The 26625-nt window shown below is 39.7% G+C and overlaps 1 protein-coding gene and 1 pseudogene across 1 annotated transcript in view; both read right to left on the minus strand.

Annotated features, from left to right (window-relative positions):
* Window positions 1-26625, minus strand: part of SLC9A9 (solute carrier family 9, subfamily A (NHE9, cation proton antiporter 9), member 9) — a 1074946-nt gene that overhangs the window by 755520 nt on the left and 292801 nt on the right. The gene's annotated exons all lie outside the window — the stretch shown is intronic.
* Window positions 14962-15729, minus strand: LOC102873023 (annotated as a pseudogene).

A 26625-nucleotide genomic window follows, 5' to 3' on the forward strand; every position in this document is an offset into this window, starting at 1 on the left:
TTATTTAAATAAGAAAATTATTTCCGCTCTATATTTGCCACAATGACAGGGAAAAGGAGAGACTATGAGACAAATTACAGTGGAGTTCAGCAGTGCTCAAGGTCAAGCAAGAAGAAGAAATCTGTTCCAGAGGTGCTGTATTACATCAGATATAAATCTGTTCTAGAGGTGCTGTATTACATCAGATATTGTAGTATGCACTAGGTTTGCCATTTCTGAGAGTTCAACCCCCTATTCACCCTTCCCACACTGAAATGAATATAAATAAGCAGAAGTCCAGTTGCAGATAAATACATTTTTAAGTGAAAACTAGCATTTTAAACAACTCCTTTCCTCCCACCCTTCACCTACCTTCCATTTTACCCCCCTTCCCCACTCATCCCCCCAAAAAGTAGCTTACAAGCATTTTAACTTTTCTCTGAATTGGTTCCATTAGATGAAAGAGCTGGCATCACTCACTGGTAGAGTTTTGTTCATCCATGCCTTTCACAGTCTCAGGCAAATAATAGGCCCTTCATTCACATTTAGTAAATTAATGCATGAATGAATAAAACTCTAGGTCACATATTCCATCTTTTTGTTTTCTTTTTTAAAAAATGTGAGTTGAGTGAAAATTTACAAGGCAAATTGGTTTTCCATTCAACCCTCCCTACAGTTTTGGTTTGTAACACAAATTACCGTATATAGTTAGCTTTGTGAGCACCAGGCACCTTTTCTTCTCTCATAATCTCTCCCTGTGCTAGGTTACTTCTTTACCTACTCTCTGCGGTAAAAACTCTTAAAAAAACTCAGTCTCTATTTTGGTACAAAATTAACTGAATAACACAAAACGTCTCTCCTGTAGTAATCAGCCAAAAGGTCTTCCTTTTCATAGTAATGTTCCAGAAAGGAGGAAGCTGCTTTTCCAAGAATCTTAATTAATTAACCCAAGGGACACCTGAGAGACTTTATGGAGCAAAAGGACTTTATCTGCTAAAATATTAGACATTCCCCAACCTTAGCAGCTCACTTTTCAGAAAGTATTTCCTCTCAAAATCTACATTTAAGCAATCCTTAGAGAGATACTGTTACTACTCTTAACAACCTTATGAACAACAGAGCAGACTCGGTTGGCCCCATTCTGCACTTTTTTTTTTACATTCTTTGCCATCTTTGAGCCCATTCTTTCACTCACTGTGTCAATTTTATCTACTTGAGGGTCATCCTCACTTCTGCTGACCCTCTGCCTTTGCGAGCATTACGTCTTTTTCCAAGGACTGGTTCCTCCTGATAACAGGGTAAAATAAGTGAGGCGAAGTTTCACCAGCTATACCTCTAAACAACAACCTGATTCCACTTCCTTCAAGACAGATCTCTCTGGATATTTCTGGCAATCTATGGTATGCGGAATACTCTAACACTAAAATGAAAAAAATATCAATTCTTCTTTTGTCTTCTTTATTCATTGTCCAATTTTCAGACGCATTAGAAGCAATTGGAAAAGAAATACCATGGCTTGGGTTATACACCCTTCTGTCTTTACGTGGATATAATTGCTCTTTAGGACTTTGGAGCGGCCTTTAACGGCAGCACCTCTTTTGAGTTCTTGCTGATGTTATCATGGGTGTTAACTGTGGGCCCAAGTAAAATATAATTTTTAACTTCATTTCTTTTTTTTTTCATTTTCATTATATGACCTATAGCTTCAGTGGTGAGGAGTTTTGTTTTCTTCATGTTGAACTATAACCAATACTAAGGGTTATGGTCTTGAATCTTCTGCAGCGAGTGCTTCCAAACCTCCTCCAGTTCTGCAAACACGGTTGTGTCATCTGTATAACCCAGGTTGTTGATGAATCTTCTCTTAATTCTCATGCCACATTCTTCATATAGTCCAGCTTACTCATATTTGCTCAGCGTACGGATTGAATAGATGTGGAGAAAGGATACAATCATTTTTTTATAAGTGCACCTGAATATTTTTTAATCTTTATATGTTCTTTTTTAAGTTTACTTTTCAAACTGGTTTGCTTGCAAAAGTTCATTACATTGTATTTCACACTATTCTTCATTCACATTGTGAATGAAAGGATACAATCTTGATGCATACACTGTGTCTCTTTTCTTAAGCCAGTCAATGTTCTCTTGTTCTTGTTCTGAGAACTGCTTCTTAGTCTATGTTTAGGTTTGGAATGACCACACTTAAATATCCTGGGATTCTCATTCTCCTCAATGTTACCCGTATTTGTTATGATCTACCCTGTCCAATGTCTTAACCTAGTCAATAAAACACAAGTAAACAACTTTATGGAATTCTGTGCTTTCAATCAAGAACCATCTGTCATCATTCACCTCAATCCTCTCTTAAATATTTTCCCTTAGTCACCTCTGTCTAGTCCCTGCCCAGGACGTGGACTCTCCTCTGTTGACTGTCAGAAATTCAGGTGGTTCTGAAAGATATAGTGATTCTACAGGATGGATTGGAATTGCCACATAGCATGTCGGAGGCTATCATATAAAAGCAGACTTGCTCATCTCTCTTCTATGGAGAAACTGGAAATTTAAACCTTCAACTGTTGCTTAGCAGATGAGCTCGTTAACCACTATACCACCAGAGGCCTCAGCGGGTCTCACTGTGCTTCACCCAGAGCCTGTGAGCCCCACAGAGGGCTCTGGTGGAATCGAACTGCCAATGCAAAGGCATGTAGTTCCAGTCCATCTCTGGGCAATCTCTGGGCAGTGGTGAAAATCCACAGGAGAGACAGTTAGGAGTCAGCTCACACTCAATGGTACACAACAACAACAATCGGCTCCCTAATAAGCCGATTCAGATCCACTAGAGGTTCTGTCTAGGGAGCTCCAGTGGCCTAGTGGCAAGAAGCTGAGCTACAATCCTGAAGGCATATGGTTTGAGTCCACCCGCTGCTCCGTGGGAGAAGGATGGGAAATCTCCTCCTGTGTGATTCACTGCCTCTAAAAACCCGCCAGAGAGGGGTCAGCTATGGGTCGGTTCTGACTCAGCAACAACAGCGGGTCTGTGGGGGAAAGAAGGGCGATCTCTTCCCATGAAATCTATAGCCTCGGGAGCCTGCTGGAGAGTCAACTAAGTTTGTTCTGGGGTGTGTGTGTGTGTGTGTGTGTGTGTGGCGTCCTGATATTTCCTAAATACACAAATGCAATGTGTGGGCTGGACACTGGCTTACAAATCTCTGTGCTCCGGGTCTGTCTTTGAGTGTGGCAGAAAATGAACTGTTTTCATTTAAACAGACCATCCTGTTCCTGAAAGCAGCGAACCGGAGAGGTCTGTCATCCACAGCTGTTTCCCAGCTGTCCGCAGGGCTGTTCAATTGTTTCACAAGGCTTTTCGGTGTGTTTTTGAAACTCCTTCCTCAGGACATCTGGAGCCTTGCTTTATCCACTTTTAATGTCTTGAAACATTCATAGAGTTGGCTGCCATCTATTATCATGGGCTATCCTGTTGCATGGAGCTGGCTGTCCGTGATGAGGTTTCTGAGTTCTGAAAGAATCCTCCGTGTGGAGACCATACTATTCACTACGTTGCCTTGAAGTGAGGGAACTGTGATCAGGACTTGGCTTGGGGGTTAAGCCTCACGTCCTCAGAGCTCAGCTGTGATACAAATGCATTTGGCAACCCTGAAATTTGTCACTTCATTTCACTAAGATTCAAATTTCCTCATTGACTGGGGGGAAAAAAAAATCTCTCACACCTTTTTGGAGAAAGAAGTGGAATAATTCATATAATTCATGCCAAGTGCCTGACATGTTGCAAGGACTCAACTAATGGTTGTTAATACTACTGGTATTATTTACAACCTCAAAACCACTGGGATTGAACCTAGGATTTGTTCACTATTTCAAAATGACACCTCATAGACCCAATGCATTTAGGAACATACCTTACACATTTTGTTTTCTTGTTGACATTCCAAAGTTAAAGACAGAACAACAACCCCTAGCTCTAAGAGAGATGCAAACAAAACAGCTATGAGATATCATCTCACCGCAGTCAAAACAGGAAAATGTAACAGAACAGCAAGCAACAAATGCTGGTGAGGTTGTGGAGAAACTGGAACCCTTATTCACTGTTGGTGGAAGTATAAAATGGCCCAAACACTGTAGAAAGTGGTGTGGTGCTTTCTCAAAAAGTTGCAAATAGAGATACCATTTGACCCAGCAATTCCACTACTGGGAATATACCCTAAAGAGACTGTAACTGACATCCAAGCAGATATATGAATACCCATGTTTATTGCAGCTTTGTTCACAATAGCAAGGAGTTGGAGACAACTCAGGTGCCCATCAACAAACGAATGGATAGAGAAGCTATGGTATATTCACACAATGGAATACTATGCTGCATTGAAAACCAAAGAACTCATGCAATATTATTCAAAATGGGTGACCCTGGAGGACATTATGCTGAGTGAAATATCTCAGTCACAAAGGGACAAATACTGTGTGGTGCCACTGTCATAGAATGGGACTGACATTAGGGTTGGGGTAAGACTGAGAAAAACTGGATAAATAATGTATACTGCACTGAAAGAGATGAGGGAGAGAATAATTTAAAAGCGATATATGATAGGGTATTATGGTTATCACTATAGAGTCCAGAATTAAGGGTGCATAGTGGAGTGTACTCAGGGCAGTGGAAGGGGTGTGGGAGGATTGTATACCAAAGAAGGAATTTTTCTTTTTCTTTTCAAAGAGAGGAGCGAACTGGGGGGTCAGGGGGTGGGCAGAGGGCTGGGCAGGGAGAAAAGTGCTACAATGAATGAATGAATGGAAATCCAAAATCCCTGTAAATGTTCATTAAAATTAATAAATTTTTTTTTTAAAAGGAAGAAAAACAAATATCATCCTACAGAGAAGTGATGGAAACTCTTTTTTGCTTCTTAGACCTTTTCCAGAAATTATTACCCTTAGACTTCATCATTCCTGCTCTGCTTTATCGGCCTGGATTTCAAAATCCACATCCATTTAAAAAAAAAGGGGTGGGGGAGCAGGGGTTGAATGAGACTGTCTCTAAGACTTCCTTCAGACCTAAGATGCCATGGTTCCAATGCCAGGTTCAAAGTATAGATTCCAGACAGGAATGTATGTATGTCCCTGATGACACAGCTCTGTGGTGTTGTGTCTGTATTGGGAGTGTCCTTTGAGGGCTGTAGAGGAGAAACCGCAACGGGCAGAACCGTGTTGAAGACAAATGGTCACGAGTTTGAGTTTTCTCTACACCTATTAGAGAAAAGCTGTCATGATAGAAAGAGGAACCACCTTGACTTCACTAGCATCCAGGGTTATCAAACAAGAATAGCTTGCAGGGTGTCTGAATCCAGAGAGAACTTGGTACTCCTGTCATCTGTGCCCCTGGAGGCAAATGGAAAACTCCTACCCACAGGGACACTGAAGACATTGGTAGCTGTCATTGAAATGGTTCCTGACTCAAGTAGCTCCAGAACAAGCAAACTTGGTGTTTGTCAATCACATAAGAAACTGTAGATGAGATCACTGTGGCCTATTGGGTTTTCATTGGTCAACTTCCAAACCTTTCTTCCTGGTTGGTCTTAGCATGGAACCTTTGCTGAAAGCTGAGGAAAACATACAGGCTTCCACCACCAAACTACCTTATGTGTGTGGTAGCTGTGCATACGGTGGTGGTGTGCACCATCCAAGCAGAACCAACTCACAGCTGACACTGCAACAAGTTTTATTTTATACTGGTTTACTTATAAAATTCTGACACATTGTTTTTCTCATAGGATCTTTTCCATTTCCTTTACCTACCCCTTGCTCCACCCATGAAATTATGAGACCCTATGATTAACCGCATGGAGCTCTGGTGGCCTACCTCATGCACTTGCTGCGAAGGGTCAGGGACTGCAGCCCTCAGTATGGACTGAGGCTCAATGTCAAGGAGACAAAGATTCTCACCACTGGACCAATTGGCAGCATCAGGATAGATGGCGAAGAGATTGAGATTGTTCATAGCTTCAGTTTGCTCAGCTCCATAGTCAACACTCTTGGCACCAGCAGTCAGGAAATCAAAAAGTGTATCACGATGGGAAAGTCTGCTGTTAGGGACCTCTCTAAAGTACTCAGGAACAACGGTGTCTCTCTGGAGACTAAGGTGCACCTGATACAGGCCATGGCATTTGCAATCGCTTGTTATGCCTCAGAGAGTTGGACAATGACTACGGAGGACAGAAGGAGAGTGGATACTTTTGAGCTGTGGTGCTGGAGAAGAGTACTGAATGTACCGTGGACTGCCAGGAAAACAAACAGATTCATCTTGGAGTGGATTAAACCAAGCTACTCGTTGGAGGCAAGGATTCTGGGGCTTCGTCTGACATACTTTGGACATGTTGCCAGAAGGGATGGGTCCTTGGAGAGGGACATCATGCTTGGGAGGGTGAAGGGACAGCACAGGAGGGGAAGACCCTCTATGAGATGGATTGATTCGGTGACTGGGGTAATCGGGATGGGTGTGTCGGAGGCAGTGCGGTTGGCGCAGGATAGAGCAGGGTTTAGGGCTGTTGTGCATAGGGTCGCTATGAGTCGGAAACGACTCGACGGCACATAACAACAACAACAACATGATTAACCATCCCCTTAACATCTGCCCCCCCATCCCCACCCCTGCCCATCCTCACCCCTCTGCCCTAGATCCTCATACATGTTCTACAGTAAGAGCTTTACACAGTATTTGTCCTTATGGGGCTGAGTTAGTTCACTCAGCATAATGCTCTCCAGTCCCTCCCAAGCTGGGTAATAATTTACAAAATCATTGTTCCTGCATGCTGCATAGCATTCCATCCTGTGAATGTACCATAATGTCTCAATCCATTCCATTGCTGTTGGGCATTGGGTGGTTTCCATGTTCTTGCATACGAACATACTATTATGAACACTGGTGTACACGTCTCTGTTTGTGCTTCAGTTCTCATTTTCTTGGGATATATTCCAAGCTGTGGAATATCTGAGTTATATAGCATTTCTATGTTCAGCTTTTTGAGAAAGCACCAAACAATTTTTTAGAGGCAGTCAATCACAGAAGGAGATTGCCAATCATTCTCACAGAGCAGCTAGTGGATTCGAACCACTGTGCCTTTGACAATGTAACACCTTACTACTAAGCCACCAGAGCTCTCTCCTATGAGATGTATTGGATGGTGTCCCATAAGGAAAGCAAGAACTCTACAAATGAACCACTCCTGACCCACTACAGGAACACGACATGTTCTCTAATCAGGCAAAATGCTGACTTAAGGTGAGTCAGTGTTTGGTGGAGCTTCCCGATTGAAACAAGCTTGGAAGCAGGAGTGGCATCCACTTTCAAAATGGCTCGCCTCCAGAAACTCTATGCATAGTGCTCAGGCCTTTCATTCGTAGGGTCTCTGTGAGTTGTCTACAACTCGACAGCACCAAAAACCAGTAATAACGACAACAGAGAGAGAGACATTGGCCTAGTGGACAGAATGTTATGCTACCAAACCCAAGGTGGGTGATTTTAATCTGTGGTTCTAAGGCCTGGTTCAAACTGGTTTTTTGTCAAACTCCTTCTAGGTGGTAAAGCACTGGTCTGCGCATTGCTATACAGAGGTAACTCGTGGTTGCTGTGATGCTGAACACTGTGAAACTGATGCGCCAAATGTGATAATGGTTACCCATGGTGGACAGTGTTGGCTGGAGCTACTCGATTAAAACAAGCCTGGAAGCAGGAGTGGCGTCCACTTCCGAAATAGCTTGCCTCCAGAAACTCTATGCACATTGCTCAGGTCTTTTGTTCAGAGGGTCACTATGAGTCGTCTACGACTCCAAGGCATCTAACAACAACAAGGTGAGGGAGTGTTTCAGGCTTTCAGAGCCCTTTCCCCACAACAGCATTACACTGAGGTCATAAATCTCCTTCCTTGTACTTTTGCCTCAAACTATTTCCTTCTACAGCTTACAACTACAACTGCTTGAACTACCTCCTTCTTGTCTTTGAATCTTACCACCAATAATCATATCTGTATTCCCTGTGAGCCTGGGAGACTCACAAAAGCAGAATCTGTTCTCTTTAATGCACTACTTCCTCTTTCACCTCTATGATATCATGCATACAGAAGGTATTAAGCTAATGCTCAATAAATAAAATCAGTAATAAAATGAGAGCTTACCTACTGGGCTCAATTTTCACCCCAAATATGGCCAGCACATTACTGTCCTTTTTGAGAAACAGCTGGGGTGTGTTGTTGCAGTTAGGTGCCATTGAGCAGAGCACAACTCATAGTGACCTGATGAACAAAAGAGCTGAACCTTGCTCTTTCCTGCACCATCTTCACACTTCCTGACACATAAGAGCCCATTGTGGTAGTCACTGTGTCAACCCACCTGGTCGAGGGTCTTCCTCTGAGGACTTCGCAGACCCTTCACCCTTCCAAACATCATGTCCTTCTCAAGGAATAGCACATCCTAACAACATGTCCAAAGTGAAGTGAAGCCTCCTAATTCTTGCCTCCAAGAAGCACTCCAGCTACACCATTTCCATTTCTGTTCATTCTCTTGGCTATCTAATGGACATTTGTGTGGTGTAGGACAAAGAATATTGGCCATACCACCTGTCACTTAATATCTTTAGGCTTGTCAGCTTAAGCAAACCACTTAAGTATTTTCCTCTTCCATTCTGTTTTTTCCACTAGAGATAATTGACTGTCTTAGGTGAGAATTCTATTAAATAAGTACATGTTTACATATCTAGTTAATGGTTTGTATCACTGGGTGACATCTTCTCCAGACAGAAAAACTCAGAGGGAGTTTTGGGTTTGTTGACAGTCAGTTAGTGGTCTTGGGTTGTATGTATTTATTACCTCACCTGCAACTTCTGCTTTGACAACTACACTAAGGTTATCACTAACTGATTTTTTTATGGCAGTGGCAAGCTAGTTGAAGCCAACAATATATTTCAAGAGCTTAGATGCTAGTTTCTTGTGAAAACAAAATTGAGTGATATAAGGACATAGAATTTCTGGCTTGAGTATCAATCTTCCTCTGACTTTCATGAAATATTAAGAAAATGAAGGTCACTGAGCCTCAATTAGTTCATCTAAGGGATGGGCGCTCTCTACCCAAAAAATAAAATGCCGTGAAAATGCCTGAAAGATTATGTGTGGCAGCTCTTTGAGTTCTCTGAAAGAGACATGCAATATAACTACAAGCTGCTATTTTTATTTCTGAGAAAACGTGCTCAAAGAATAGACCCTGGTTTTATATGACAATGTTTTACGTGCTTCAGTTTATATAGAGGTTTTTAAATTGATGCTGTCGCAGCATGCTTAACATGGAATTGCAAAGGCACAGAAAATGCAGTTGAGTACTATTAAATGATTCAAAGTGAAGATTTGAAAAGAGACTGCCTAGTAAACGTGGCTGGTCCATCTGCTGATTTCCAGTAGCCTGCTGCTTTCAGTGGGAAATATTCTGGTTTAATATCCTCCATCTTCCTTTAAAGTGTTATTTTCCCCCATTGGAATTCAATGCAAACATACAATAAGACCCTCAATAGTCCTTCACCGCTTCCCTTCCCCACAATAATACCAATACAATATTTCTCTAACTAATATTAGCTACTAAAAGTAGAGCCACCCAGGATTCTCTACAGAGAGCTGGGCAAACAATTCAAGAGCATGAGTCTCACACAATATGTGGGAATTTTTTCCCCTCTTCAGAATATACACATACAACCATCTTTATCTCTTCCTATGCTGCTAGCAGATGTGAAATGGACAGTCTTTGTTCTCCAAGTACAGAAGAAAATCCTTTATAAATGACATCTTAGTTTTTGTTCACAAATAGAAAGTTATTCCATTTCTCACTTAAATTTGGGTACAGAATGCTGGTAACATTAAAGATGAGAAACCAAAAGTTTATAGCCTCTAAAATATGGAGGTAGATGATACCAGAATGTGAAAAAGAACAATCTTTGCAATTTGGAAGGGGAAAAAATCCACTCTGAGCAAAAGGAGGGGAAAAAAGACTACAATTAAATACTGGAACCCAATAGTGAATAGAAAGTGTGTTCAAAGGGACTGAGGAAAATAAAACTAAAAAATAGAAACTTTCCTGATTATGACAATGTTAGTAAAAATTTCTCACATGTTAAAAAAAAATCAAGATGCTTATCGAAACATTCAATGAAAAAGGGGGGGAAACGAGAGAGAAGAGGAGGGAGAGAGCCCTATTAAGAGGATTTTCTCCCAAAATAACAGTTCTGCTTTTTAATTCTGGGTCCTTGGGTCTGTTCATCAGCCATCTTCCTCAGGGCTAAGCTGGGTACAAATAACAGAGAAGGATTCAACAAAATGCCCTGTTTAATTAAAAAGAATTTAATTAAAGTGTTCTTATACACATGACCAATCACCATTATTAATGCACATGTTCCCTCATGCCTCTCTGTAAAGGCATTTTTTTTTCTTTCTGTTTTAAAATATGCTGTGCTTCTGCAAGAACTGCTGTGAAATGAGACGCACTAGGACTGGTAGTTAATACCTATTTTTATCAAAACAGCCGTGCAGCTCACACATCACCCGTGCAGCCGTAACCATAGTAACCCCAAATAGAAAGGGTCTTCGCCTTATCAACATGATCAAAGATAAGCGAGTTCACGTGTCTGTGGAATAGTTACACCACAGCAAATTTTAAAGGAGAAATCATTACTTTTCTCAACTCCTCCTTCTTCCTCCTCACTATTTAGATGCCAAAAGAAAAAGTGACTTGCAAGAATGGAACGTAAAAATGACCTTAAAATTTGAAGACTCTCTTATTTCCATAAAGTGTTAAAACAGCAATGATGGAAACTCGAGGCTAAGCATTTCTCCAGTGCTTCTCCCTGATTATGCAAGGGACACAATAACACTTTCGAGCGTGAGACAAAAAGGAGCCCTACAGGCCAGGAAACCTTATTCTATGTCCACACTCCCAGATGGGGGATGGCTGGTTAATGGGGATCCAGGCGTACATTACACAGACGTTGACCCAGGGTGTGCCCTGGAAGTGACCCAGGGTGTGGACTGGAAGTCACATTGTGAAGGGTGGAGAAAAGGCGGTTTTAATTAGGAAAGCAGTGAAAATTGGTCTGAAAAAAGCAGTCATGCTGCAACTCAAACAGAAATCTGGATTTGGCTTTAAAGTTTTTGGTGAGGTAGAATGGGTGGGAATAAAAGGTGAGGGCCTGAGTTTAATTATTCTATCAGAGAAACTGTGAGGTATGGAATTCAAAACAAGATGGTGTACAAACCCTTACACCAGTCGATTTAATGCCTAATACGATGGTAAAAGCAGCATCTGAAAAACCTGGGGAAGCTCTTCTGAAATTTAAATATTAAAATGTACAGGGGATTTTACTAAAAAAAGCAAAGAATCTCTGTGAACATAAATATATATTGGTTATACTACTTTTTAATCTATTGACATTTGGGCTTTATAAAGAAAAGGAGTACATAAATAATAAAATACCAAAAGGAAACTATGTCTTCATGGCTATTTAAAAGATTTGTGATCTGACAATTTTATATTTAATAAATAAGAATACGATGAATACGACTTATGAACCGAAAAGAATACCCGAGAATTGCAAGTAAAATTTAATTTTAAAATACTTAACCATCTACCAAAAAATCCCATACTTTTTGTAAAGTTTATTTGATTTTACAATAACCTTGTGAAGAAATTAAAGGCATTTTTAAATTTTTATTTGTTTTGATTGATTTTGAAGTGGAAACTGAGGTTCAGATGCATGAAAGGACTTGTTTGTCTTTGATTAAATTTGTTCTTAAAGTAACCAGACAGGGCAGGGTATAACCGTTCTCACAAGATTTCCAAGGTTGCGGTGGACGTGCTCACCAGGTTGTGCCAAGAAATCTGGAGGACAACTACCTGGCCAATTGACTTGAGGAGATCCATATTTATTTCCATTACAGAATAAGGAGATTTGACAGAGTGTAGAAATTATTGAACAATATCACACAAAGCTAGAGCCTGCTGAGGATTATTTTTAAAAAAATGGCTGGAACAGTACATCGTCAGAGAACTACCAGAAATACAAGATAGGTTTAGAAGAAGCCTTGTCACTAGGGATATCATAGCCAGTGTCAGATGGCTCTTGGCTGACAGCAGAAAGTACCAAAGGAATGTCTATCTGTGTCTCATTGACTATTTAAAGGTCTTTGTGTGGATCACAACAAATTGTGGCCAAGCTTGAGGAAAATGGGAATTGCAGAACATATAATTGTGCTCATGCAAAACCTATACATGGACCAGGTAGTCATCTGAAGATCATGAATAAACACTATTAAGGTCTAGAATGATTTTGCCACCAAAAGATCTAATCTCAGTCTTCTTTTTAGCTAACTCTGCTGTCTCAGCATATGTCCTCGATTCTAGTGACAGTTTTACCTGAGATTATATGTTTGGACTATCTCTAGTGGCAAGTCATTCTATGCAGAGAATTTCCCAGGCACTCTTTTAGAGGTGTTTACTCACAAATGGAAGAAGATGGAAACATATTTTGGAGATGGAGACTTCTTTTTGGACCAAACCTCCTCAGAATTAATATTGTATTTTGAATTTGTCGTTCAGCTCAAGAAATGATTAAGTTCTTCCCTTTTTGTTCTCTGACTCCAGCTCTTTGTACATTTCATTATAATTCTTTGCTTTGTCTAACTATTTGTCCTTTGAAATCTCTTCAACACTTTTATGTCAACATCTTTTTCCTTTGTTTTGGCTTCTTGATACTGTAGTGTGATCTGTTTTGGCTTTTACTTTCTCCTCTGTCTTCCCCACCCCCTTTTTCAAAATTAACTTCTCCTCTCATTATTTTTACAAAGCTTTACAAAACGACTGGGTTTTCATGCATTCATTGTGGCACATTTTCCTCTCTCTGGCCACCCCCATTCTACTTTGCAAAGCATCTTTTGTTCCAGATTGCTGTCAAACATATAATCCCAACACCATTTGTTAAAAAAGCTGTCATTTCCCTACTTAACTGATTTTCTCTCCTTGTCAATAAGTTGACCAAAGGTTGATGAGTTGATTTCTGTGTTCTCAATTCTATTCTTTTGATCTATTTGTCTGTTGCTGAACTAAAAACCCCGAAAGAGTCAGCAAAAAAACTATTGGACATAGTCAACCAGTGCAGCAAAGTATCATGATACAAGAACAACATACAAAAATAAGTTGGATTTATGTACACTGGCAAAGAGAATATAGAAATGAAGCTAAGAAAAACAATTACCAATTACAATAGCTATGCACGAGATGAAATATTTGGGAGCAAATTGAACTAGAGACACAAAAGACCAATACAAAGCAAATTACAAAACATTACTACACGAAACAAAAAGAATCTAGAGAAATGGTTAACAATACCATGTTCAAGGGTAGGAGGACTCCGTATTATGAAAATAACAATACTACCAATGGCAATCTACAAGTTCAATGCAATCCTAATAAAGATAGCAATTCTATTTTACAATAAGTTGGGAAAGGCATTTTACTATTATATTTAGAATGGAAAGAGACTCCAAACAAAGCACTCCTGGAAAAGAGAAATAAGGTGCGAGGCATCACTCTCCTCTGTCCTGTGTAATGACTTTTTGTCTTTTCATGGATGATATCCTTGATTTCATCCCACAGCTCCTCTGGTCTTCAATCACTAGTGAACAATGTCTCAAATCTGTTCTTAAGAGGATTCTTAGAACTAGGGATTTTGAAAACTTCTTCATGTGTTTGCACTGGAAATACACCCTAAAGAAACCAGAATTGCCACGTAAGCAGGTATATCCTTTATTGCATGTTTTTTTTGGCATGTTTATTGCAGCTTTGTTCACAATAGCAAAGATTTGAAAACAACCCAAGTGCCCATCAACAAACAAATGGCTAGAGAAGCTGCGGTATATTCACACAACAGAATACTATGCTGCATTGAAAAACAAGGAACTCATGAAATATTATACAAAATGGGTGAGTCTGGAGGACATTATGCTGAGTGAAATATCTCAGTCAGAAAAGGACAAATACTGCATAGTGCCACTGTTGTATAACGGGACTGACATCGGGGTTGGGGGAACCCAAGAAAAGAGAGGATATATAATATATACTGTATTGAAACAGATGAGGGAGAGAACAGTTTAAAAGGAATATAGAATGATGTATTATTTTCATGACAAAATTCCAGAAAAAGAAATGCATATTAAAGTGGACTGTGGACGGTGGGGGGGGGGGAAGAAAGACAATGAAAGACTTAGTTTTTTTTCCTTCAAAAAGAAAAAAGAACTGGGAGTGGAGGGGTGGGCAGGGAGAAAAATGCAACAATGAATGAATGGGGGGAAATTAAACGGAAAGAATATTCTGCAAAAAAAATACGTTGCATTAAAAATCATTAAGAAAAACATTTAATAAAAAAAGATGATATTTGAATTTAGATGGAATAAACTCAAGGCCGTATTTTGCTTCTTGTGGCTTTCCCCTCTCCCCCAAGTTTCAGATATTTATTCCCCCCTCACAGGGGGCAGCTCACACGCAATACACACAGGCAGTGGACTTATGGGAGAGGGTAGCACCCCTGGCCTCTGAGGGAAGGACAGGGTTTTCTCATGGCATGTGCAAGAGACAAGAACAGAGAAGGATGCTCTCTCCTGCCCTCTCACTGGGGAGTGAGGGGACCCAAGGGCAAGCTCCGCCTCTCATACCTCCCAGCCAATGAGAAGCTACCGTGGTGACATGTTTCATTCACATCATTGTAGTAAGTGGAGAAGTGACTGGCCTGGTCCCAGCCATTGCAGAGAAGGTGTAAAGGGTACTCAGCCACGAGAGGCGGAAAGTGACACCATCAGAAGCACGTGGTGGTGGTGGTGGGAGCAGTTATTGGGCTTCTGGGCTGCCTGGTCTCTGGTTCAGCAGGAAGAGGGTCGGAGAGAGGAAGGAAGCTTATTTCTTGGCATTGATTATGTCCACACATTCAGGCTTGAGGGACGCACCACCCACCAGGAAGCCATCCACATCAGGCTGGCTTGCCAGCTCCTTGAAGGTGGCCCCTGTCACAGAACCTCCGTAAACGATATGAGTACTTTGAGCCACCGCATCAGAGACATTGAACTTGAGCCATCCCGAGAGCTTTTCATGTACGTCCTGGGCCTGCTGGGATGTTGCAATCTTGTGAGTACCAATGGCCCACACTGGCTCATAAAACAAGACCACCTTGCTCCAGTCTGTCACATTATCTGCGATGACCTTGGTTTGCTCAAAAACGACCTTCTCAGTGATGCCAGTCTCCCTCTCGTCCAGCTTCTCTCCAATGAAGGCAATGACTCCGAGTCCCTCTGTCAGGGCATGGGCTACTTTTTGTCCAATCAGCTCATGTGACTCTCCAAAGACATGCCTTCTTTCTGAGTGTCCCAGAACTACCCAAGTTGCTCCACAGTCTTTGACCATGCCAGGTCTGATCTTCCCAGTGAAGCCCCATTAGTCACTTTGTAGTAGTTTGTGCAGCCACAGCAATCTTGGCATCTAGCTTCTGCCAAGCAAAGTCGATATAGGTTGTAGGAGGTGAACAGACAACCTCGGTACCGGCCGGCACCTTAGCTGTGTTTAGAGTGGTGCTGAGTTCTCCAGACCCTTCGTTCGCCTGTCCATCTTGCAGTTTCCCCCAAGGAAGAAGTTCCTGGAGGGCGCCATGGTGTTAGAGTCAACACACTGAAGGTCAACGCCACCGCAAAGCCGCTGCCACTGGTCACTTATATAGCCTTGTGGCTTTGTTTTAATCTTCTTCAGCTCTAATTTGAAAGTGCATATGAGAAATTGATGGCCTGTTTGACGTTCAGCACCTGGTCTGGTTCTGACTCCTGATAGTGAGCTTCTTCAATAAATGTTCAATTGTATTCAGTCAGTTCTCTCTCCCAACAGATGAGGTCCATGTGTAAAATTGCCACTTGTGCTTCTTAACAAACAGTATTTGCTCTGAAAAAATCATCTAATGAACAAAATTCAGTCATCTGCTCTGCAGCCTAATTTCTTTCCCCAAATCTGTACTCGACCATTCCTTCTTTATTGTTTCCAACTTTTGCATTCCAGTCTCCACACATTGTTTGATCAATCTCTGACTTTAAAAGTTGGTAGAAATCATCAATGTCCTCCTCTTTGGCTTCAGTTTTTGGTATATATAATTGTGTTAACAAATTTGGCATGATACCTAAATGTGAACACAAACGGTAGATGATAGTAGCATCTCAAGACCCTTGCTCCCAGAGGGAAAAATCTCACAGGTTTCCTAACAGCACATTCTACACTTCCACAGACTCCTGAGGAAAAAGATTTTTGCAGTTTGCATTATCTGAGGAAGAAAAGATATTTTGTAGGGGCATTTTATCTTCATTGCCACCTGTGAAATTGTGTACATGTCCTGCAAGCACATGGATTGGTGGTTATATTTACTTCAGTCCAAAATGAATCAGTACTGAGCTCACTTCACTTTGCCAGAAAGGCAAACACCTCACTCATCCATTGTTATACTTCTCTGATCTCCGGAAGACAGCATTAGTGTCACCTGGAAGCTTGCTAGACTTTCAAATTCTTGGCTCTCACTCTAAAAAAACAAAACCCGGTCTTAAAGTTTAGTCTGCCTTGTAGTAAACTATCCATAAAGTTTCCTAGGCTGTGTGGGAGACTATCCATCTTTCTCCTGTAGAGTAGTATCCTGTAGGTTTGAACTCTTGATCTTTCACATATCAGGACAACATGCCACCATGGCTCACTGAAGCCACAGCATCAAAATCTATGTAGGGGGAATCCAAGAGTGTGTTTTTCAGCAAACCCTCCAAGTAAGTTTTGAAGCATATTCAAGTTGGTGGATCATGATTATAAGCAGGAAATGACCTTAGCAATTATGCAATTCTTTTCACAGAACGTGAGGAAATGAACAGTCAGAAAGGTTATGGAGTTATATATTTTTCCTGTGACTTAGTAACCGAGCAAGACCTCATGTCTCTTAGTTTGCAGCAGTAAAAATAGCACCACGTTATGGCACTAGTCAGGTAGAGACTGATCAAGCTCAACATTAGCCCAACAAAGACTTTGGGGGGTTTTTTGTTGTTGTTTTGTACCATCAAATCTGAGAATCCAATCCATCTGGCACAGGAGTAGATTACCCTTCCTTCTCCAGCAAGGCATCTGGTGGATTTGAACTGTGTACTCTTGGGATTGTAGCACAGCTTCTTGTCACTAGGCCACCAGAACTCCCTCGCCAAACAGAAACTTTGGTTGTGTATTTCTATTCCTTCTAATTCAATAAATGAATTACCATCCATGCATTTAATTTAGGTTCCAGACAGGATAATGCCAGAGTGAATTTTCTAAATTTAATTAACACGAGCCAGTAGTCCCCTTATGAAAGCCAACATCTAGTGCTCAGGGCTTCATCATGCATTTGCAATTCTTAGCACACTTCACCAACCAGAGTGAGCCAAGGTCTGTGACTTAGACATAATGGGTAAAGTCACTGAATTATTCTTTTCATGGCATGCACAATATGATACTGAGTTTAAAGATTGCCCTTTCAATGCTTCCAACACTCCATCGAGATTTACTAACACGACATAAAAAGAAATTCATTTTATAATTTTTAATTTAATAGTTTCTTTTAATATATATTCTCATAAAGATATTTTCTCATAAGTATGTGTGTATATATATACATACATATATATTACACACATATATATGTAACCCCAATTAATACATGTTGTTGTTGTTGTTGTTGTTATGTGCTGTCAAGCTGACTGTGACTCATACTGACCTATGCACAATGGCTCTGAACCCTGCCCTGTCCTGAGCCAGTCTCACTGCCTCTAACACACCTACCACCATTTCCTCAGTTACTGCATCGATGCATCTCATCCAGACTCTCTCTCTTCTGTGCTGTCTCTCCACCCTTACAAACATGATGTCTTTCTCCAAGGACTGGTTCTTCCTGGCCACGTGCCCAAAGTATGTGAGACAGTTTCAAAATCCTAGCCTCCAAGGGGCAACTTGTTACATAAAGGTGATCATATCATGTCTACTCTTTGCTTGATTTTGATAATATCAGTTTTGGTATTTTCTTTCTTTAATATGGTTCTTAAGTCCTCATTCTTGTCTCTTCTTCCACTGAAATCTCTATTCCCTCAAAATAGTCCACAGCCTAATAGGTATCATAATAACGACCTTTTAATCTTTAAATAATTACACACAACAAATATTAAATCAGAACTTTCAATAGAACAACAAGGGAAAAAGACAACATTTTCTGGAGTGAGATGTACAAATAAGTTTAAAGTTTAATGTAATCTATGATATTGTAATGTAAAGTATGATATTTTAAATTACTTTCTATGCACTTGAAAGTTGAATAATGAATAAAGAAGACCAAAGAAGAATTGATGTCTTTGAATTGTGATACTGGTGAAGGGAATTGAATATCCCATGGAATGCCTCAAAGGAGGTACAAGCAAAGAGCTCCTTAGAGGCAAAGATGATAAAATGTCATCTCACTAACTTTAGACATATTTCGAAGAGGAACCAGTCCTTGGAGAGAAACATCATATCCGAAAGATAGAGGGTGAGAGTAACAGAGATGAACTGACACATTGATACCCCAATGAGCCTGAGTAGGACAGAGATTGGGAGGATGGTGCAACACAGGATAAGGTTCAGATTTGCTGTTCATAGGGTGATTATGAGTGTTGAGTTGATGGAATCTATCAATAACCAAATACTAACCACTTGTCTCTCTTGGCCCTCTCACCCACTTTAAGGATGCCAAAGGATTTTTAGACTTTCTATATTAGTCAGTCCAAATCTTTTCAGATGTGTGGAAATAATTACTACATCTGTGTTGTGAATGCCACACTTCCACTTGCGAAAGGCTGACACTGTTTGACCCTCATCTAAATCAAATCTACAGAAAGAGGCTTCAGCTGGACCATCATGGATGTTACGCTTGTTAGTTGAATGAGAGCCTTTTGAATCTCACCTAAGAAATCTGATGGATGGGTAGAGATTCAGCTTGCTCCATTGACAGTTTATTATGAATCAAATAAAAAAAAATCTGTTCCCTTTACCCAGTTTCTCTATCCTCTCTCCATCTTATAGGACTTGGAAACTATAGAAGAGATTCATAAGAAATAGAAAAAAACTTCAACAATGTTTGTTCTCTCAAAGACAGGCTTGGAGAGGTACACCAGTATCTTAAATGTGCATTATTACATAAGACTATTTCTTACTAAAATTTAACTTCAATTGTAACTAGAAAACAAACATTTTTATCTAATTAGTGGGAAAGAAATAGCTCTACTAAATACTTTAAGGAGGGAAGGGGTGGTTGGGGAAGAGTCATTTTTATAGTTAAATTCCACAATTTCTGCTTTCATATGCATTTGTTCTGCATACACAAAAACACAGATATGGGGTGAGTGACTGTGCACATGTATGTGTGTTTGTTATTCTAAATAATCTGAATCATATTTTGGTTTTTTTTTCTGAATCATATTTTGTATAAACTTTACCCTATCTTGCTTTGAATAGTCATCAGTGCCTCCTGCCTCAGGTAAGTTGGTGAAGCACTAACTTAACTATTTTAATGGCCACATGATATTATTGTATTCTTCTTCTTGTTGGGTGTCAGCCAAATACAACTCATAGTAACCTTATGAAGAGCCAACCTGAAACCTGTGCTATCCGGTTCCGTCTTCATCAACTGTGACTCAATAGAATGTATCTCTGAAGCCACAGTGTCAATCCATCTAACAGGGTCTGTCTCTCCTTCTCTGATCCTCCATCTTTACAAGCATAATGTCCCTTTCCAAAGTTGATCCTCGCCTAGCTAAATATCCAAAGTAAGAAAGACAAAGATTGGTCTTCCTTGCCCTCCAGGAACAGTCTGACTGCAACCTTTCAGGATATCTCTGTTTGGGTTTTGTTTTGTTGGGGTTTTTTGTTTGTTTGTTTTTATGGCAGCCCTCAGGATATTCATCATTCTTCTCCTGCACCATGGGTCAAAGTCACCAACTCTTCCCCTGTCATCCTTATTCATTGTCCTGCTTTCTGGTACATGGTAGATATCTAAAATCTAACCAATATTTCCCTTAATAATTAATTAATTGGAATTCATTTTTCTTTCTGTGTTTTTCCACCTTAAAAAAAAAGAAGTCCCAATAGACACTCTTACACAGATATCCTTTAGAACTAGTGTGTCTTTTCTTGTGTGACAGATTCCCAAACTTCAGATTTCTGGGTCAGAAGGTTTTATATATTTTGAATTATAATAGCTGCTTCCAGAATGCTTTCCAAAAGTCTGTTAACGATTTGAATTTTCACTAGAAATGTGTGAGAATCCACTTTCCCATGCATCCCTGCCAGGACTGACTGGTATTTGGCATTATAAATGCTGCCAGTCAGCTAGGGGTCAATTGATAGGCAGTTACTTTATTTTCCATTTCTCTGAGTTCTGATGAGTTTGAATAACATTTTGGGTTTGAGGCCAAGTGGTTTTTCTTATTTATGTAATACCTCTTCAAAATCATTGTCCCTTTTTATTAGTTTTTTAATCACAGATTGTAATATTTAAAAGAAATAATACTCTGCCCTCTGCATTTAAATAGTTTCTGTTATGTACTGTCGACTCATAACAATATTATGTACAATAAGTCTGAACCCTGTCCTATCCTGAGTCAATCTCATTGTCTCCAACCCACCTACCTCCATCAATGTTCACCAAATACATTGGTTGTCTAACTGTTGCCATTCATAAGACATCTTTTCCCATTTGAGAATGTTTTATTCTATGCTATTATAGATAACATCCATTCTTTATTTATAGACTCTAGGTTTCCACTCTTCTTAAGGTATCTTACACCTATAAATTCTAGATTTCCATTACTATATCCAAATTTAAATATAAACTTGTATATTTTCTTGCAAGAATCTGTGAATTTATCTGGTTTTCATTTGTTTTGATTCTTTCAAAATACATTTTTTTAAATGGTTACATTAATATGTGATTTCATCATCATCTTAATGGTCAGTCCATTGGGTAAGTACCACTTAGTGAACAAACCATCTCTTTTCCCACTGAGTTGAAGTGTCACCTCAGTCAAGTTCTCGTTCATTTCCACTGATCTTGTTGTTCCTAGATGAATACTATATTGACTTGACTATAACAGCTTTACTGTTCATGCTTTATCTGTTTAGCTGTTGCCCTGCCTCTACACCATCTGCTCTTATTCTGCTTTACAAACAATAATATGATTTTATATCATTCCCATTTTAGAAGTGTTAAGTTTTCATTGTAATTGTATTACATTTTTACATTCGTTTTTGGATAACTGATGTTTTTACTATATTGTCTGTCCCATCATCATAGGGTATTTCCTCACAAAAAAAAATATCTATAGCAGAGAAAGTATAAAGAGAAGCATGGAATTAGTTCTAATTCCATGATTTTTTTTTTTTTTTGGTGAGGAAGTATCCAATTGGTTTGAGAAATTGTGATAGGGACATTCACACAACAGAATAATGCAGCACTCACGAGCAATAATTTTAAAAAATACTACATAGCTTGGTTTTTTTACTACTTTAAATGAATGTTTACAGAGACTTTGGATTTTCATTCATTCGTTGTTGCATTTTTCTCCCTGCCACCCCTTCCCCCAGCACTCTGCTCTTTGTAAAGTAAAAGAAAAATTCTTTCATTTGTGTACAATTCCCCCCCCCACCCTGAGCATACTCCACTATGCAACCTTCATTGTAGACTCTTGTCATGACCATAATACCCAATCATATATTGCTTTTAAACAGTTCTCTCCCTCATCTGTTTCAATACAGTAAACATAATTTATCCAATACTACATAACTTGTGAGCGGCTGGAGAGCATTATGCTGAGTGAACTAATGCAATCTCATAAGGACAAAAATTTCATTGGACGATGACTGCAAAAATAGAAGGATAACAAGTAAAACACATATGGGAACTCAATGAGGGAGGGCTGAGGATGGGTAGGGGTGAAACCACAGGGTAACACAGTTTGGTGGGTGGAAGGAGGGAGGGAAGGAAATGGGAAGGATCCAGCAGCAACCTGAAAGGACTGGGCAATGATGGGTAAGGTCCAATGGTGATTGATTTTATAAAACATAATGCATGGGAATGATTGTATGAATTACAGTATGAAGAATAATGTGAAACACAACATATACAAACTTTGTGAGCAAATATTGAAAAGATTTTTTTACAAAAAGAAGATGGAGGAAAAACAAAGACCATCATACTAAAGTTAATTACATGATAAGGAAATATTTTAGGAAATGCTATATGCTCAAGAGCCAATAGTAATGATGGAAGACGTTGAAGCTGCACTGAAGACATTGACAAAAAATAATCCCTCAGGAATCAGTGAGATGCCAACTGGCATGTTTAAACTAAGAGATCCAGCCCAGGACATGCTCACTAGTCTCTACCAGGAAATTTGGAGGAGAACTGCCTGGCCAACTGACAAGAAAATGTTCATATTTATTCCCATTTAAAAAAAAAAAAGTGATTCAACAGAATGTGGAAATAATTGAATAATATCATTAGTGTCACATGCAAGCAAAATACTGGTGAACATCATTAAAAATGGCTTGAACTGCTGTTTTTAATGAAGTTATAAATAGAGATCTGCCAGAAGTTCAAGTTCTTAAAATAAGATGGGGAAAATTTACATGTTTCTAACTTCATTAACTTTATGTAACTTTGATCAGATTTATCAGATCTTTAAGAGATATAATTCAGCTGTTAAAGTATCCAACCATCTGGAATTTTCTATCTCTATCAACTCATAGCTGATTGACCACTGAGTTTCTGAGACTACAGATCACATGGAAGGAAATTTTCTATCTTTATCCCACAAAGTTGCTGGTGGATTTAAACCATTTGTGAACTAATGCCTTTAAATAAGCAGTGCAAGTCTCTATAACCACAGCAGGAAAGCTCCCTTCATTTTCTGTTGTTGTTGTTATTGTTAGGTGCTGTCAAGTCATGTATGACTCATAGTAACCCTATGAACAGCAGACCTGAGTTCCACACTAACCTGTGCCATTCTCACCATCTCTGACACACTTGAGCCCACTGCTGCAGTCACTATGTTAATCCTTCTTTATGAGGGTCTTCCTCTCTTTTGCTGATCCTTCATCCTTGAAAGTATAATAACCTTTTTTTCAAAGAATAGCCTTTCCTAGCAACGTGTCCAAAGTATGAGAGAGCAACCTTTGCCATCTTTGCCTCCAAGGAACACTCCAGCTGTATCTTTTCCAAGACACACCTAATTGTTCTTTTGGCAATCGATGGGATAGTCAGTACTATTTTCCAACACTACAACTCAAAGGTATCATTTCTTCTGTCATCCTTATTCATAGTGCAGCTCTCAGATGCATAGCAAGTGATTGAAAATACCAAGGCCTAAATCAGGCACACTTTAGTCTTCAAACTGATATCATTGTTCTTTAGTATTTTGGAGATGTCCCTTACAGTAGACTTGCCCAAAGCTATATGTCTCCTGATCTCTTGACGGCTGGTATTGCTTAAGGATTCAAGCATGATTACATAATTAACAGTTTATGTTCTTTCTCCATCTCTCATAATATTTACCACTGGCCCAGTGGTAAGAAACTGTGTCTTTTTGATGTTAAGATGCAATCCATATAGAAGACTATACTCTTGGATCTTCTGCAGCAAGCACTTCATGTCCCCCTCACTTTCAGCAAGGAAGGTCATGTCATCTGTATAGTGTAGGTTGTTGATGAGAGTCTCCCTCCAATCCTAAGGCAACACTCTTCTTCACAGAGTCCAGCTTCACAAATTATTTGCTCAGCAAACACTCTGAATAGGTACAGAGAAAGCATACACCCCTGACAACACCCCACTTCATTTTAAACTATATACAGTGTCACCTTCTGTCCTTGGATAACAGCTGCTTGGTATAGGTATCGATTTCTCATGAGCACAATTAAGTGTCCTGGGATTCCCATGCTTCACAATGTTAGACATAGTCTGTTGTGATCCACAGTCAAGTGTCTTTGTATAGTCAATAAAACACAGATAGACATTGTTCTGATATTCTCTTATTTCAGTGAGCTTCCATCTGGCGTCATCAATGATATCCCTGGTGCCACAGCCTCTTCTAAATTCAGCTTGAACTTCTGGTATTTACCTGTCAATGTATCAGTCTAGTCTTTTTTATATACTTTTCATTAATACTTTACTTGATTGTAATATCATTTCACTCCAGTAAGAATAACAAAATTTAACGGAGCAGCAAACAACAAATGTTGGCAAGGTTGTGGAGAAAGTGGAACCCTTTATCTCTCTTCGTGGAAGTGTAAAATGCTGCAAACACTATAGAACACAGTATGGCACTTTCTCAAAAAGCTGGAAATAGTAATAATATTTCCATTTCCCAGAAATTCCACTACTGGGAATACACCCTAAAGAAACCAGCACTGCCACCCAAGCAGATATATGCACACCCAAACAACCCAAGTGCCTATCAACAAATGAATGGGAATATTATGCAGCAATTAAAAACAACTCATTATATAAAATGGGTTACCTGGAGGACATTATGCTGAGTGAAATATCTCAGTCACAAAAAGATAAATACTGCATAAAGCCACTGTTACAGAACAGAACTGATATGGGGGTTGGGGAAAACTAAGAAAAGAGGGGATAAATAATGTACATGGCATTGAAACAGACAAGTGAGAGAACTGTATAAAATGAATATATCATTAGGTATTATTGGCATGACAAGAGTCCAGAATAAGAGTTGCATAGTAAAGTGGCCGGGGGGGGGGGGGGGGGGGGGGGAATCAATTGTATAACAATGAAAGAACTTTTTTTCCAAAGAAAAAAGAGAACTGCGGGGTGGGGAGGGGGGAGAGAGGAAAATGTGCAACAATGAACACATGGAAATCCAAGTTCTTTATAAACTTTCATTAAAATATAAAAAAGAAGCAATTAAAAATAAAAAATAAGCATTGATATTTTAAATATAATAATGGCAGTGTGTCTTGAGCTGATTCTGACTCATGTTATTGTTCTATGCCATTGAGTCAAGTATAGCTTATAGCAAGTCTATCCTGAGACCATCTCTGGCACCTCTGACCTCACTGCAACAGTCACTGTGTCAATCCATCTCATCCAGGGTCCTTACTCCTATGCTGACCCTCTATTCTGACAAACGTGATAATCTCAAACACTTCTTAGGAACATGCCCAAACTATGTAAGACTTTTAAAATCTTTGCTCCCATTGAGCAACCTGGTTTCACCCTTGCTGGGATAAACCTGTTTGTTCTCTTGGCAGTCCAGAGTATGTTCAATACTCTTCTCCAGGATCACAACTCAAAGGCACCAATTCTTCTTCTGTCATCCTTATTCATTGTTTAGCTCTCAGATGCACAGCAAGCAAATGAGAAGACTATGGCCTGGATCAGGTGTACCTTAGTCTGTAAAATGACATCATTGCTCTTTAGCATTCTGGAGAAGTCCTTGATGGAAAATTTTTCCCAATGCAAACTCATCTTCTCATTTCATGACTGTTGATGCCAAGGGTGTTGATTGTGGATCTCAGCAAGATTAAATCGTTAAGAACATCAATCTCTTCTCCATCTATCGTGATGCTGCCTATTGGCCCATTGGTGTGGATATTTCCTTTCTTGATGCTAAGATACAATCCATATTGAAGATTGCAGTCCTTAATCTTCTGCAGTAAATGCTTCAAGCTCTCCTCAGTTTCCATGAGCAAGGTTGTACATAATGCAAATTGTTGATGAGTCCTCCTTCAATCCTGATGCCATATTCTTCTTCAAGAAGCCCAGCCTCTTTCATGATATGTTCAGCTGACAGATTGAAAAAGTACGGAGAAAAGATACACCCTGACAAACTCCTTTATTGATTTTGAACCATCCAACATTTCCTTGCTCTGTTTGGATAAAATTTCCTGGTTTAGGAATAAGTTTGGCATGAGAACAATCAAGTGTTCTGGGATTCCCCTTCTTCTCAATGTTAACCTCAGTTTGTTGTGATTCACACAGTCAAATGCCTTTGGACAGTAAATAAAACACAAGTACACACCTTTCTAGTACTTTCTGCCTTCAGCAAAGATGCAGCTGCTGTGTTCTCTTCTAAACTCAGCTTATATTTCTGACAGTTCTCTGTTAATGTACTGCTCTAGTAATTTTGTTTATAATTTCAGCAAGATTTTTATTGCATTTTTATATTGTTTTTCAATAATCTCCCCATTGTTTTGGATCATCTTTTTAGAGAATAGGAACAAATATGGTTCATCTCTTTCAGTCAGTTGGTGAGGTAAGTAGCTGTCATCCAGATTTGTTAGTACAACCTGGTGAGCACATCCAGATCTGCATCTGTTTATTGATAAATATGTCAGTTGGCCGGCACTGGCTGAAAATTGCCTGTGACTTCATCCATAGCCACTGGTGAGAGTCAGCGTCCAGAGCCATCAGGGGCTTTAAGCTCGTTGCCCACTGCTGTGGTGTGGACAGCTGAAACCCAGGCCCCGACAGGC

Source organism: Elephantulus edwardii, unplaced genomic scaffold (assembly GCF_000299155.1).
Source record: "Elephantulus edwardii isolate Elephantulus edwardi_28Jun2011 unplaced genomic scaffold, EleEdw1.0 scaffold00158, whole genome shotgun sequence".
NCBI lineage: Eukaryota > Metazoa > Chordata > Mammalia > Macroscelidea > Macroscelididae > Elephantulus > Elephantulus edwardii.